This window comes from Octodon degus, unplaced genomic scaffold (assembly GCF_000260255.1).
Source record: "Octodon degus isolate 3935 unplaced genomic scaffold, OctDeg1.0 scaffold00609, whole genome shotgun sequence".
Taxonomy (NCBI): Eukaryota; Metazoa; Chordata; class Mammalia; order Rodentia; family Octodontidae; genus Octodon; species Octodon degus.
This window is the reverse complement of record NW_004525185.1, coordinates 59558-71224: the sequence shown is the minus strand read 5'-3', so window position 1 is coordinate 71224 and position 11667 is coordinate 59558. Positions and strand designations below refer to the sequence as shown.

The following is an 11667-nucleotide window of genomic DNA, read 5'->3' as shown; positions in this document are numbered from 1 at the left end:
TTTTTTAACCACAAACTCAGTTATAAATCTTTAAGAGTGGGGCTGCCTGAGCAACTGCTGCAGTGTTCAACAGTTGACTTTGAGGCATGGACCTGGGAGGTTCAATCAAAGAGATTTATGTCAGTCACTGGATGAAGGACAGCTGATGTTGTGCAAAATTTTAGGCCAGAGATTGAAAAGAACAGGTAGGGGAGCAGAGAGAAACACGGAGAGCCAGAGAACTATAACTGAGAATAAGATGAAAAAGTGCACCTTGCTTCATTCCTTACACTAATTATTTCTTACTAACATAATCCTGGTATCAAGAAGTAAAACCCTGCGGATTACATAGGAGCCTTCCAGGACTACACAAGGCTCAGCGTGCCTAGTGAGGTCTGAGCGGCACGGGCACGCCTGGTCCCTGCACCCCTCCGTCTGTTTCATAGCCTTTTCTTGCGCTGGGTATACTAAAAGGATGCTGTTATCTTCCACTTCTGGCTTATCACAAAATACAGGGAGAATTTTCACTTAGGGACAAGGGGATGGTTGTTTTGAAAATGTTTCTTCTGTCCCCGATCCTCTGGAAGTTACTGTGATCATTGTTGGTGCACTGATAATAGTTCCGCAGGGCTGAGCGGAGCACTGACCGCTGGGGATTCCTTCCCTACCTCCTTTCCTAAACAGGATGCAGGAAGTAAGTGTCTTACCTGCTTCCCTCCTTTTAACTCAACATCTGAGTGGCGTGTCGGGGGGACAGAATGGACTGATGGAATATTTTTACAAATGTGAAAAGGGAATTAAATTTTTTCTTTTTGTGGATGAATATAATAAATTCCCCCAAAATATTGGCCATTTTCCAGATGGCTTCTAAAATGGAAGTTTTAATGTCTCAGTGGAATTGCTTTATTGATAGCCACCATCTTTTGGGTCACTAATCCCCTAAAGTTAGATATTTGAGTTGTTTCCAGTATTTTGCACTGATAAACCTTCAGTGATCATTAGTATACTCAGATCCTAGTACTTCAGTGATTATTTCTGTATGGTAAATTACCATGAGTAGAAACACTAGGTCAAAAAATATAAAAACTTCTAAAACTCAATATGTGATTGCCTAATTGTCCTCTAGACAAAATGGATTAAAAGCAGTACAACACAAGTGCATTTAAGTTCAATTTTCCATATTATTTTCCTCTTTGCTGCTTTGCCAAAATCAGTGACTTTTAAATCGCTAATGTTTCTTCATCAATCAGGTTTAAAAGCATTTCAAAGTTAAGTGCATAGTTCCTTTACATCTCAAGAGATGTCATTCTTAAGTAGTTATCCAAGAGAAAAGATTATATTTGACTATAGAGACTTGTGAGGATCCAAAGTAGAGACATAGCAGGGGCTGGGGGTTTGATCCCTGGGCCTGCTGTGCCAGCCTCGGCCTCCCCTCCCCCCTCCTAGGTGATTGAGACTGGGTGTGGTGACAGGCGCCTGTAATCCCAGCTCTTGGGAGGCTGTAAACAGGTGATCACTACGAGTTGGCGAGTTGGATCTCGTAGTGAGACCCTGAACACCCTGTAGACCTTTCCCTAATATACAAAATAAATTTAAAAAATAAAATAAAATGGTTGTATGTAATAATCCAAAACCAGACCTGTAAAATGAGTTTATAAGTTTTAAGGACATTGATGCTTTGAAAGTTGAATGCCACCAAGTGGACAAACTATGTAATGTTGCCGACACTGAACATTGTTACGTTTTTATAAATATAAAAATGTCGGTTTAGTGTTTAAAATTAACTTTATTTATTTATTTATTTTAAAAGTTGTGTGTGTGTGTGTGTGTGTGTGTGTGTGGCCAGCTCAGCCCACCGGGGGACGGGGCTGACTGGCATGTGGTGCTGGGGGATTGAACCTCGGTCCTTTTGCTTTGCTAAGCTTGTTCTAAGTAGGTGCTTTAGACCACTGAGCCATCTCACCAGCCCTAAAATTAACTTTAAAACTGAAATAAAACATGGAACCTGTAGCATTTTATAAATGCATTACACCATGATCCTTATCCATTTATTTAAGTAAGTTAACTCTTAAATCAGAATCTGAGGACATCAGTTAAGGAAAAGAATGTGCCATTAAATTTGAGAGGGTTTCAAACAAAAGCCACATGTGTGGATGGTACACAGGGGCTCTCTTGAGCCCCAGGCTTGAGCTCTCATCCACAGAATGACTCAGGACATCCAGAGGCCAACAGCCTCTGCTCCAAACCACCCACGTGACTTCCTGTCAGGAAGCACCATGGTGCAGGCCTCGTGAAGGACGAGAAAGTCGTCCGGGAGCCCATCTCCACGTGGACAAGGACCTGCCAGTGCTCTCAGGAGTCCCCAGTGTTTTCTCCATGTTGCTCCTCACCTCTCAGCACAAGGGTCACTACTGTACTGCAACAGTAATTGGCTGGACCACAGAAGGGACAGATGACTTCAAGAAAGGGTCAGGCCATTTTTAAGGGACTGTCTTGCGTGGATCCTGAGAGTTGCTGCCACCAACAAGGGGACATGGACACACACTGCTCTGCCTGTAGCTCAGCACTGCTCCACAGACCGCAAGGAAACAGCTGAAATTCAAACTAGTCATGCTGCTAAAGAAACACTTAAAGTTGAAAACATCTTAGGTCTGTAAAACAAGAAGCCCTGGACCGCAGTGGAACTTCGTCAGCTGAGACAGAAGCTGCAGAGCCACGGCCTCACGATGCAGAGTAAGCCTGCCTTCTATGGGCTGAAACGTGTGTGTTCTCCTGTGTTTCAAAGTTAATTCTACTTCTTACTTGGAAAACCACTCATGTGATAAAAAAAAAAAAAATTCCAAAAATACAGAAGGGTAAAGTGTGGGAAGACTCCTTCCAATGATTCCAGTACCTGCCCATACTCAGAGCACCTATAGTATTTCTTGTGAATCCTTACAGAAATATTTGTGCATGTACAGTTACAAATATCCATTCTCCCTATATACATCCTATTCCAACCTTCCTTTTTTTATGTCAACAGCAAACCAGCAAACACAATGCTTTTTTAAAAACTCTAATCATATATATGGGGTATATATTTTATATAGTTTATACCATATCAGTAAGTTCATTTTTAAATTATAACTTACTCTACCACATAGATTTGTCATAAGAAACTTAATGAGTTCCTGAGTGAACATTTAGCTTGTTCTCAGTCATGTGTTCTTCATTTATTATCTTGCTATTTGTTATCTTCTTACCTACAATTTTCTGGGTGAATTTGATTGCTTCTTCGAGTAGGTCTGAGTTCACTACTTTATCCAAAATACCCAACTTGAGCGCTTCCCCTGCCAAAACATGTCTTCCTAAAACAGAATAAAATAAATCATAGAACAGTGTGAATATTAAAATGACAACATTCTTTTCTGTAATGGGGAAAGTAGTCTTTCCTGGATATAAACATTTTATATTAAGTAAAGTGAATAAAGTCCATCCTGACTACTCGTGTAAAAACATTACCGCAGACATAGCCAGAAAACTAAGTTCAAGCTTCAGTTTTACTTCTTACAGTTTGCTTAGCCATGGAAGACTGTGCAGTACTATAATTTTCTTCATGGATAAATGAGAATAATTGTGCTTATCTCAGCAATTCTGAGTATCAAGTGAAAATAATATTGTCTCCTATTTTGTAAATCCTTATAGAAGCACTTTAATATCTTATACATTTTTAGGATAGTTGATTTCAGACACTACTACGAATAGAGATGTGGGCAGTAGAGGAGCAGCAGTCCAGCTTGTCTTGTATCTGCCACACACTAGAGGCTACAGCTGACTATCAAAGAATGTAGTCCCCAAAGAGAGACACTGTCGAGAGGATGGAGAAAAACGTACCAATTAAATTGGTGGTCCATAAGGCATGGTGTGAATTACACATGACAAGTAAGGTAGTTTCCTGCCACTTTTTTGGCTACCTAGCATCTGTTTCTTTCCTGGTGAAATCTCTGTTGTGTGAGCTTCGGAGGCCTGCTTCCTCCCGGGGAAGTTACAAAGGAAGCGAAGATGGTTAGACCCTTGGTCTCCCAGTCCTGTGGCTCAACACTGCATGCCTGCAGAACTCAGTGCTCGGATGAGGATTCTTAGTGAAGAGCCACTGACACCATGCCTCTGCAACAGTTAAATCTCCCCCCCAGAAGTGGCAACATCTGCTGTTAGTGTTGGCGGCCCAGCCCTCGGAGCTGTCACCACGGATGTCACCTTGAGGGGCTTCCTGAAACTCGATGAGCATTTGCATCATTCTCAAATTGTGTGGGAAGCCCTTTACCACTTGTTAAGATGGAATCTGATGGGCAAATTCTGATATAGGGGTTGGGGTCACTAAGGGCGCCTTCCCATGGGGTCAGAAGGAAGGAAACATTGGCACGTTGCTTTCTTGCCAGCACAAGTGGTCATCAGGTCAGTCTTGTTGACAATAGTTTCAGGGTCTTTCTGGCTCTTCTACAGTCTTTTGGATGCCATCTTTGGGATAAAAGCTCTATTTCTGGTTCTCAAATCCTGCTGGCATTTAAAAGTGAGGGCAAAAGAGCCCTATTTTTTTGCCTATTTGTGATACCCTTTTTTTTTTTTTTTTTTTCGGAACCAGCGATTGAACTCAGGCCCTTGTGCTTGCCAGGCAAGCGTTTATTCTACTGAGCCATCTCCCCGGTCCCTGTGATACCTATTTGGAATGAGCATAAAAATGAACCTTTAGCTGGTTGGCTGTCTGTATGTACAACCTAAAGCATCGGGATGTACTTTTTTTCCGTATTGAGGATTAAATCCAGGGCCTCACACTTGCAGGGGAGGTTTTCATTGCAGAGGTCTTTCTTCCTCAGGTTAATTTCTAAGTATTTAATTTTTATTGGTGCTATTATGAACAGTATTTTTTCCTAACTTCTCAGTGGGTTCATTATTAGTGTACAGGATTGCTCTTGAGTTTTGTGTGTTGATTTTGTCTCTTGCTACATCACTGAATTTGTTTATTAATTCTAAGGATCTTTTGGCAGATTTTGGAGGGAGTCTCCTCTCTAGAGGATCACATATCCTGAAATAATGATAAGTTGATTTGTTTCATATACATATTCCTTCTATTTCTTTTTCTGGCCTAATTGCTCTAACATTTCAAATACTATGTTGAATAAGAATGGTGATAGTGGACATCCTTATTCCTGATTTTATTTTTTTTATTTTTAAATGGTTTTATTTATTTATTGTGTGTGTGTGGCCTGCTCAGCCCACCAGGGGGCGGGGCTGGCTGGCATGTGGTGCTGGGGGATCAAACCGTGGTCCCTGTGCTTTGCCAAGCGTGTTCCAAGTAGGTGCTTTAGACCACTGAGCCATCTCTCCAGCCCCTTATTCCTGATTTTAGAGGGAAAACTTTTGTGGTTTTTTTTTTTCTCATTTAATATAATATTGATAGTAGGTTTGTCATAAATGGCTTTATCAGATTGAGATAAAGTCTTTCTAGAGCTGCAGAGATAGCTGAGTGGTCTAAGTGCCTGCCTAGGTAGGCACAAGGACCTGGGTTCAATCCCTGGTACATGCCTTGCTGGCCCCACCCAGAATGTGTGGAGTCACAGAGGCCAGGCATGGTGGCATATGCCTGTAATCCCAGTGCTGGGGAGGCTGAAAACAGGAGGATTGCTATGAGTCCAAGCTACATAGTAAGACCCTGTACCAAATACATAAAAGTACACATAAATAAAAATAAAGTCTTTCTATATTTTCTTCAGTGCTTTTATCATGAAAGGATGCTGCATTATGTAAGGGGCTTTTTCTTTTTTTTTTTTTTTTTTTTGGGGAACCGGGGATTGAACTCAGGCCCTTGCACTTGCCAGGGAAGCGCTTATGCCACTGAGCCATCTCCCCGGCCCCATAAGGGGCTTTTTCTGAATCTACTGAAGTGATCATGCGATTTTTATCCTTGTTTCGGTTATATAATGGATTACATTTATTGATTTGCATATGTTGGGATGGTGAATAGAAAAATTTATTGGAGAAAAGGAACAAGAATGGGGAGTGGGGAACAGGGATAGTTCCAGACAGACAGGAGGGGTCCAAGATGACTTTGTCTGATTTGCATATGTTGAACCATCCTTGTATCTCTGGGACCATTGGGATGAAGAAGCCTATTTGGTCATGATGTATGATCTTTTTGATGATTCATTGCATTCTGTCTGCCAGCATCTTGTAGGATTTTTGCATCTATTTTATTAAACAGATTGGCCTGTAGTTTTCTTTTGTGGCTGGATCTTTGTTTGGTTTTGGAAGCAGGGTAATGGTAGCTCCCAAAAATGACTATAGGAGTGAGCCTTCTCTTTTATTTTATCAAACAGCTTGAAGAATAATGGTGTTAGATCTTCCCTGAAATTTTTGTAGAATTCAGTAATGAATCTACCTGCATCTTCGCTTTTCTTAGTTGGTAGATTTTTTTATTTCTGCTTCAACATGATTTCTGATTATTAGATTATTCAAGATTTTAAAATATTCTTGGCTCAGTTTTGGTAATTTCATGTACCTGTGTTTTTATTTCTGCTTCAACATGATTTCTGATTATTAGATTATTCAAGATTTTAAAATATTCTTGGCTCAGTTTTGGTAATTTCATGTACCTGTGAATCTGTCCATTTCTTTTGAACTCCTCAGTTTATTGATATACAGGTTTGTGAAGTAGTTTTTTAAAATGTTTTTGATTTTGGCAGTGTGTTGTGATTTCACCTTTTTTGTTTCTAAAATTTCATTGATTTGTGTCTTTTCTCTCTTTTGTCCTACTGGCTAATGGTTACTTTATTTTTTCGAACAATCAACTCTTCTACTCATTGATGCTTTGTATTTTTCTGTCTCAATTTCATTGCTTTCTGCTCTGATCTTTACAGTTTCCTTCCATGTACTAGTTTTGGGTTAAGATTTTTCTTTTTTTTCTAGGACATTGAGGTGCATCATTGGGTTATTTATTTGGGCTTCTGCGTTTTCATAATGTGGGCATTCACAGCTAGAAACTTCTTCTTAAGACTGTTTTCATTGAGTCCTACAACTTCTGGTATGTTGTACTGACATTTTGTTCTAGTAACTGTCTTATCTCTTGCTTGATTTTTTTTTTTTTGTAAGTCATTGTTAATCACTTAACAGTCTACCCCAGCCTTGCTCAGGAAGTGCATTTGTTATATATAGACTAACCCATGAGTTACTCTGGCAGATATCATTTCTACCAGTTGATTCTTGTATTGAATAAATCTGATAAATTGTTTTTATATTTCCTATTACATTATATTATAACAATTAATGAAAAACATGCAATTTTTGGTCATCCTATATTTAAATAATTGGACTGATAAGTGGTTAAGAGTGTATTGTTTATGAAGTATATATTTGCATAATTTCTATATTTTCTTTTTTGATTTCTAGTTTCATTGAGCTCTGAATGATAATATGCATGGCATAATTTCATTCCCTTTACACTTCCTTAAGTTTGCTTTACTGGCTAGTATTTGGTCAGTCTTGGAGAAAGTTCCATGTGCTGCTGAGAAGAATATATATTTTGTTATTGGGTAGAACGCTGTTATTTCAGTAAACAGATTTTTTTAATGCCACTTGTGCTGCCTTTTGATTTTTTTTTTTTTTTTTTTTTTTTTTTTTTACTAACTCTACCCAGTTAATCTTAGATTAGCATTAGCTCTGTTTGCATCCTCTAGGAGCTGTTTGATCTATTTGCATGTTCTCTTATTGCTTTTAAGGCATCTTTCATTAATTAGTCCTCAACCATAGCTCTGTCTTCTACTCTGAGAGTTTTCAAATTGGTCATTTCTGCTGCTCATACTCTCAACAGATTTTTAATCTCTGATTTTCCATTTGAATACTTTTTATAGGCACTAATTCTTTTCTGTGCTGCTCATTGATGTTTGTTTATCGCCGATAGCTTATTAGCATCTGCTGTAAACTCGCTGATCAATTTGCTTGTTCGGCCCAATATCTGTTTACTTTATCTTCTGTAACCTGGCCAGATACCTTACTGAACTCTTTTGTTCTGTCTCCTGATATCACTTCAAATAATCTGGACACGTGACTTTTTACTTCCTTCTCTTCACTGCCCGATGGACCAGCTTTGGGGAAGTCGGAGGCTTGGGGAGGGATTTATTGTCTTGTTTTCTCATGTTTCTGTTTGTTTGTTTGTTTGTTGTTTTTGTGTTGAGGTTTGCCAGCCGACTTGGGTGGAAGGTTTCCTTTCTAACATGGAGACCTCTTTGGTCAATGTCGACTTTGCAGTGGTGTCCTCTGGATGTGACTAACTGTTGGCCTTTGCCTCTGTCCCAGGATCCAGTCACCTCTGTTTACTTGGGATGGGAGGTTGCAGTACCTACTTCTCCAGGAATTGGTCAGAGTTCTACTAACAACCCCAAGGAAATGCAGATATTGGCATCCCAAGAAAGACCAATGAATAGCAACAGCTCTGTCACCGTGCTATAATAATAAAATTAACACCAAGTATAGTATCACATACAAACTGAGTATTGACAAATCCCAAAGACCAATAACGTATCATACTTATGCATAGAGAAAAGATCTATAGGTATAGTATGAACACTAAGAGAAACCAAAGGAGTGAGCTACTATTAAATCTACAGTAAATACCCACTAATTAGAACAACTTTACCTCTACTAACAATAGAACAATATTCAACAGCAATAATGTAAAATTAACTAGCTATCAAAAGATTCTTTTGATTTGGTTTGGTTTGGTTTTTTTGCAGAGTCATACTAGGCAGTGCAGGGTCTCATTATGTAGCTCAGGCTGGCCTCAAATCTTCAGCAATCCTTCTCCCTCAGCCTCCCAAGTGCTGGAATTATAAGCTTGCAGCACTGTGTCCAGCCTAGATTCTTGAAGGTTAAAAATTATCCTAGTAAAGATGGGGGTGGAGTGAGAAGCCAGGGGAGGAAAAAAGTGATATTTGAAAAATCAGTCAGTGGGATATGAGCAGGAAGAGATGGAAGTGAAGTAGGGAGTATTCTTGAGGAATGACGGCAAGCCACTAGATTGGAAACAGTGGGAAAAAGAATGAACAAGAAAAAGATAAACAGCGCAAAATGTAAGAGAGATAGGAAAGAAGAGAGAAAAGTTCATAGGAGAAGAAGAAACCTAAAGGAGAGAAAAATCCCCAAACTCTAAAAAGCCTGATGAAAGAAAGATAAAAATAGTAAAAATATAAAATCAAATAAAGATTGAGTCAATGGACACTGGTTTCTCCTTCTGATCTGTGGTCTTGGGATCCAGCCCGTCACAGGTGTCCTTGCCTAGCACTGGCGTCCGCGCAGCCTGCTCTCACGTGTGGGGCCGGGCACAGCAGTGCGTGCCTGCTTGCCTGTATCCGGGGAGGGTTCCTGAGAGTTTTTGTCATATTCTCACTGTTTGAATTTTTTTTTTTTTTTCCAGAATACTTTTTATAGGCATTGGGGATTGAACTCAGGCCATTGTGCTTGCCAGGCAAGCGCTTATTCTACTGAGCTGTCTCCCCGGCCCCTGAATTTCTTTTATCATGTGAATACTACTGGTCTTTCTTGAAGCAGTGCTTGTGTAGTGGCCAATTACAGGTCACTTCATTTCTTTTTGTCAAAGAAGACAATTTTATTCCTGATTTTCCCAGAGATGTTCTTGCTTTTCAGGCCTAATACTGAACATTAAATCACCAAATTCCATAATAATTACCCCTATGTTCAATTCTGTAAACCATAGTTTTCTGACTTATTATGCACCATTAAGAATTTCTAGGATATTGTGTCTTTATTTCTCCCCTTTCTACTGTATCTTTTATGAAGAAACTAGTTTACATACTTTGAATTTTTGTGGTACTGTAGAATTCTCTTAAGGATTGTATATTACTTAAAATAGTTTACATTCTTTACAATGTGCTTACCATATACTTATAAACTAATATAATTTGTATCTTGATTTTTAACAAAAATCAATGATTTTACTTTTTGTAACCTTTCCTTCTATTTCAATAGGATTTATAATATTCCCTCATTTAAAGAACAAAGTCATTTTGATGCACACAGATTCAGATTCTTTTCTAATTTGTCTCATTTATAACAGTCTTTCAATTATATGTTCTGCCCCAAAACATAGAGATTACTATTAGCAATGCCAAAATATTTTAGTCTTAGGACTCTTGCCCTCTCCATACTCATTAGGTGGTTCCTAGCAAGGTTCACACTGACCTGAGGTGATTAAGTCAAGGGCAGCCGGAAGGCCAATGAGTCTGGGAGAAATCTGGGTCCCTCTTCCACCAGGAAGAATTCCTATCGTGACTTCCGGGAAACCCACTTTAGCCTGTGGGAGAGATGGAAAGCAGAAAGGCCGTTACAGGGAGCCAGCACCCTCCGTGCCCTCCGCTGCAGACCAGAGTCCTCTCAGGGCTCCTCTGCCCTCCGAAAGCACTGCTTCACGGAATTCACCGAGAGCTCCCGGGTCTCGTCACCGCACACCCTCGCCTTCAACTCACAGCATAAGCAGCGCTGTGCTAAGTGTTCGTGGTCAAACACATTTTTTTGTTTCTAGTACATTTTTTTTTCTGCTGTTATTATGATCTTTTGCAAATACCAAAAACAATGCCCTCAAAAGTACAGCTTTTGACATAGGGATGATACAGGAGTACCAAATAATCCAAGTAATATCAGAAAATATTATAACCCCGAACTTACTAGAAGTCTGATATGCCAAGTTTGTGTTCCCCAAATTGAAGAATGAATTCTAAGGAATAACGGAGAGTAAGAATAGGGAATATTTATTGAGGGAAAGAACTTCTGTTTAAGAGCGACAAAGGGGTTGGTCCAGAAAGTGGGTTACCTAAGAGCCCACTTCTCAAAGGAAGTATTATAGAGTAAAATCACAAGGTGGGGGGGAAAAGGGGGGATGCAAAATCATGAGGTAGGTGTAAGGTGGGACAAAACCATGATCAACCAATAAGACTACAGGTATAGTTGCTTAGGTAACAGTGAGCCAATGGGGAAGCAAGTCACATAGCAAGTGCACATGGAAAAAACAAGAACCTTTCCTGGAAGGGACGGGTTGAGGTTTTGGTCCTCCACCCAAGGGATTGATGCCTATTTAGAATATCGATCAGTATTTTTTAGCCCTCAAGGGAAGTATATAGGTATAGTCATTTCATCTTTGTCTTTAGATCTATCCTTCAGTGAACGCACCTCCACCCACAGTTGTAATGTGTCTTCTACACTGACTTCTTCCAGGGTGTAGCCCTGTCTGACTGCCTATAATATTTCTACCTAACTTAGCTGTCTATAATACTTTCTCAGGGGCTGTAAGAGACAGGAAATATAAAAAAATAAGAAGTACCCCCACAGAATGGGAGAGAATTCCTATCTAGTATGACTTTTTTTTTCCATAATTTTATTGAGAAATAAATAGCAATGAGACAGTTTCAAATCAAATTGGTAGGACAGTTCTAATAATTAACACATTGCATATGGCCTTCCTAGTGGTTATTTGTTGTACAAGATGCAGACATGATATCCTATTTACAAACACAATTAGAACAAATCCCTCTATTCCTTGAATTAAGAGAATGTAGCTATATATCTATCCTAACCATTTTGAATACACAGATACAAAATGGTCATTCATCTATATCCCCCTTTTTTGTTTAATTCCATCATTTA

At 39.3% G+C, this 11667-nt stretch overlaps 1 long non-coding RNA gene across 1 annotated transcript in view; it reads right to left on the bottom strand.

Moving 5' to 3' along the window:
* Positions 1-3225: 3225 nt before the first annotated feature.
* LOC111814830 overlaps positions 3226-11667 on the bottom strand; it is a 12506-nt gene continuing 4064 nt past the window's right edge. The window contains exons 2-3 of the long non-coding RNA XR_002819711.1: positions 10210-10321; positions 3226-3326 (exon numbers count right to left, since the gene is read on the bottom strand). This is a non-coding gene — a long non-coding RNA (uncharacterized LOC111814830). The remainder of the gene's footprint in view (positions 3327-10209; positions 10322-11667) is intronic.